This window comes from Meleagris gallopavo, chromosome 10 (genome assembly GCF_905368555.1).
Source record: "Meleagris gallopavo chromosome 10, MGAL_WU_HG_1.1, whole genome shotgun sequence".
Taxonomy (NCBI): domain Eukaryota; kingdom Metazoa; phylum Chordata; class Aves; order Galliformes; family Phasianidae; genus Meleagris; species Meleagris gallopavo.
In genome coordinates this window covers 6,243,159-6,247,928 of record NC_139413.1, presented here as the reverse complement: position 1 = coordinate 6,247,928, position 4,770 = coordinate 6,243,159, and positions in this window count along the sequence as shown.

Below are 4,770 nucleotides of genomic sequence, written 5' to 3'. Positions count from 1 at the left end.
CATCCCGGCCCCACCTGGCCTCGCCGGGTGTGCACGCTGCGGGCAGCCATCCATCCATTCTCCATCTGCCCACCCGTGGGAGCTGATCCAGCGGCAGGAGGTGAGTCTCCGGTTCGTTGCGGTGGTGGGCACCTGGGGGACGCTCTCCCACGGGGCCACGGGTGCTGCCCTCTGCCCTCACCTCGGTGACACCGCAGGGCTGGTCTCGGTGTCAGGGTGGCTGTGGTAGCCACAAGCTGTTGCTCAGTGCTGTGAGTCAGCGGGTGCTGTGAGTCAGGGCCGTGTGGTAACCCTCGTGCCAGCAGGGCTGTGGAGCCATGGGGCACATTCATGTCTTGTTGTCACCCACGTGTGCCATGCTGCTGGGTTCTGCACTTCGTTGGGTATGGTGTCTGTTAGGGCACGGTGCCGTGGGCATCATGCCTGCAGGACACCAGGCTTGTGGATATGGTGCGTCTGTGGGTGCTGTGTCTTAGTGTTGTGTTTCTGAGTACCGTGTCTCTTTGGTCTTCGGTATTTTGCTTTCCTGGGTATTGTGCTTTTGAATATTGAGCCTCTGGATCCTGTTCTTCCTTGGGTATGGTGTGTCTTGGTGTGCCTTGACTCTGGGCATCGTGTCTCCTTGAGTGTTTTACCTCCAGGTTCTTGCCTTCTCTGCTATTGTGTCTCCAAATATTGTGCCTCCTTGGACATATTGCTTCTGGGCACTGGGTCTCCTCAGGTGTCATGCTTCTGGTTATCATGCTTCCTTGAATATTGTGGCTCTGGCCACCATGCCTTTGGGTATGGTGGGCTCTGGGCAACTTGCCTTACCCCCTTAGTTCATTGCACTCGACTGTCCCCTCCTGGCAGGTGGCTGCTGCAAGGGCCATGGCAGCACATGGCTGCTGCCAGGCTAAGGGCAGAGCACTGTGCCCATGGGGGATCTACTGCCTTCTGGGGAACTCCACCAAAAAACTTTGAACTCAGAAAAACAAACAAACAAACAAACAGAAAAAAACCCCACCCAGATTATTTTGTTTTAAGGAAAAAAATCTGTTTTCTTTTTTCCCAATCCTGAAATGACTCACACTTCCATGCTGAAAATAAACCTGATGGCGGCTGCTGTTACCAATGGGTGAGCTGTAATCAGGCGGGCAGCAGGGCACGCTGTGCCTGAGGCTGCTGGGAGGGCTGTGAGCAGGAGGGGAGCAGCTGTCCCTAAGCACCCAGCATGGCCCCACCACCCTCCTCCCCAACCTCCAGGGAGAACATAGAGGGGGGTTGTTGGGGGGCTCAGGTGTCCCTGCTGCCTGCTGGGGGATCAGGGCTGCTAATGGGGCTGAAGTGCTCCCAAGTGGGCACCGCCATCTGCATGGCCCCCTGGGCACTGTGAGTGGATGTGTCCCACGTGCGCCAGCACCCGTGTGCATGCATGTTGCCCCCATGCACGCCCATGCTTTGGTGTGGCATTTGGTTTGATCAGATCTCCGCCTCTCCAAAGCTGTTGTGCCATACAGCAAATGGGTGAAATTCGCCCCCAAGGACCCCTGTGTAACACGGCGGTGCGCTCCTCTCCGCAGGGACCCCAGCTGCGGTGACGTCCCCACAGTCAGCCCCCTGACAGGAAGGGACACCACGTCCCACGGGAACACCCCAATGGAAGGGCTGTGGGGTGACTGTGACGAAGACCCCGAACCGGGGGGCACTCTGCATCCCCCACCCGCTCAGCCCCATCCCAGCCCCGCGGTACAAACGTGTCCCTCGAGGGACCCAGAGGAGGGTCCCCTCGCCCAGACGCAGACCCTGCGGGACTTCGAGAAGGTGACCGCCGCCGAGGCCGGGGGGGTGCTCGCGGGACGCGTCTGATGGCCCCAGGAGGGGATGGGACTGCCGGTGCCGTCCCCGTGGGGCACCGCGCTCCCCCTCACCGCCCTCCTGGCTGACGTCTGGAGGGCCACCCGGGGCTCGGGTTTCACCACTTGTCTGTCCCCACAAATAGCACCGGGAGGGGAAAAAATAGGAAAGGGGCCTTGGCGAGGGCACCCGTCCCAGAGTTGCGGGCGGGCAGGGAGCCGTGGGCTCGGTGCCGCCATGTGAGGGGTGCCGGGATGCCCCCCCCATGGAGCACCAGCCATGGCTAACGGGTACCGCACGCTGTCCCAGCACCTCAACGACCTCAAGAAGGAGAACTTCAGCCTCAAACTCCGCATTTACTTCCTGGAGGAGCGCGTGCAGCAGAAGGGAGAGGGCAGCCGGGACGATGTCTACCGGCGGGTGAGCGTGCCCGTGGGGACGGGGATGGGGCAGGTGCTACCAGATGGGATATCCCTCCAATGCTGTCCATTTGGGGATGGGGGCACGCAGCTGTCAGTATGGTCAGGTATCCCAGTGAGTAGTGGAGTTTGCCTCTCACTGCCTTTCACCGGAGCAGGGAAATGGGATGGGGAGACCAGGATCTGCCCTGCCTGGTGGTAGAGACCCCTGTGGCTGGTTACATAACGGACACCCCACGCCTGTGCCTCATCACATGGGGTTCACCCCGTGTCCGTGCTCCATCACACAGGGGGGACACCCCATGTCTGTGCCCTGAAATAAGGGACACCCCGTGTCTGTCCCCCAAAATGGGGCTATCAGCAGCAGGGAGCCAGCACGATAAACAACCTAACTGCTGCAACAGCCGTCCTGGGTGGGTGGGTCCCTGCTGACAGCAGGCGTCCCCAGCTTGGTATGGGGACAAAAAGCACCCAGCACTCTGCTATGGGGCAAGGGATGTGCCCCTCCACTGTCTTCAATGGGCACAGGGAGCAGTGTGGGGTCTGGGTGCTGTGTGGGGCCTGGGTATGGTGTAGGGCCTTGGGATGTGTGTGCACAGTGCCAGCTCCATCCCTCCTGCCCTGCAGAACATCGAGCTGAAGGTGGAGGTGGAGAGCCTGAAGCGGGAGCTGCAGGAGAAGCAGCAGGCACTGGACAAAACCTGGTGAGCGCTGGGACAGGCACGGAGGGGTGGCTGGTGGGGCTCTGTTTACGACCCTGACACCAGCCAAAAATAAAGGGCAGCACCTGTCTGCCGGGGGAGGGTGAGACTGGGCCCTGCTGTGCGTGCCATGGTGCTGTGCCATGCCATGTGACATTGTGCCATGCTGTATGACATTGTGCCATGCCATGTGATGCTGTGCTGTGCCATGATGCTGTGCCGTGCCATGTGACATTGTGCCATGCTGTATGACATTGTGCCATGCCATGTGATGCTGTGCTGTGCCATGATGCTGTGCCATGCCATGTGACATTGTGCCATGCCATGATGCTGCGCCATGCCATATGATGCCGTGCAGTACTATGATGCTGTGCTGTGCCAAGAGACATTGTGCCATGCCATGATGCTGTGCCATGCTGTGTGATGCTGTGCCATGCCATGATGCTGTGCCATGCCGTGATGCTGTGCCATGCCATGATGCTGTGCCGTTCCGTGTGATGCTGTGCCATGCCATGATGCTGTGCTGTGCCACGTCGTGATGCTGTGCCATGCCATGTGATGCTGTGCCATGTCATGATGTTGTGCCATGCCGTGTGACATTGTGCCATGCCATGTGATGCTATGCCATGCCATGTGATGCTGTGCCATGCCATGTGATGCTGTGCCATGCCATGACGCCGTGCCATGCCATGCCTGGCAGGGTGGCTGCAGAGAACCAGACAAACCGCAGCGAGGCTGCACTCCGGCAGCACTATGAGGAGCGGCAACGGGAGTCGGAACATGTCTACGAGCTGCTGGAGAACAAGATCCAGCTCCTGCAGGAGGTGAGAAGCAGGCCGTGGTGGGGTTGGGGGGAGTGAGGCCACATGGGACTCAGCGATATGTGCCGTGCAGGAGGCCAGGCTGGCCCGCAGCGAGGCAGAGCAGGCCACCGCGCTGGCCAAGGCTGAGGCACAGCGGTGCCAGGAGCTGGTGGCCAAGCTGAAAGAGGCGACGAGGACAAAGGGGGACAGTGGGAGCGGAGATGGCTGTGACACTGCGGCCCAGAGGTGGGTGTGCGCTGGGTGCTACCCTGGCCAGGTTCAGCGGTGCCACTCCAGGGCTGAGCATCCCCCACTGTTCTCTGCATGCAGGAGGATGGAGGAGCTGGACTGTATGGAGGAGATGCTGCCAGCTGAGAGGTGTGACCTGCAGCAGCGGGACAAGGCTGTGACAGGGCAGGTGGGTGCAGCACTGTGCAGCTGTCGGTGGGGCACGGGTGGAGCACACCCTGCAGTGTTGGGGATTGGTGCTGCGTTGTGGTGCTGGGGACACTGGGCTGTGGGCAAAGCATCCTGGGGCCCTGCAGCTGCCTGCGCCCATCTGCCCTATGGTGGCCCAGATGGCAGCGCGTGAGCCACCTGCATGTGGTCCTCTGTGGGACCGGGAGAGGACACGGATCCACACTGGGGGCAGGCGCTGCTGGCGCTGGGGCTGAGAGAACAGCATCGCACTGCAGCTGTGGATGGCACTGTGCTATGCCCCCACCTCGCGCGCGCACAGCGGGCACTGCGCATGCGCGCCCTCCAGGCGGAAGGACTACAAATCCCGGCAAGCACAGCGGCCGCCGCGTACGTGCCGAGCTGTCGCCTGCCGCCATCTTGAAATCTGAGCCAGAAGCCGGGCGCCGCCGTGGCAGGAGCATCCTCGGGGGGGAGGCGGAGCGGCGGGGCCGGGGGCAGGGGGGGGCAGCCCAGGGTGAGGGGCAGCCCCGGGGTCAGAGGGCTGTGAGGAGAGAGGGGATGCCCTCAGGGTGGGGGCTGTGAGGAAGAAAG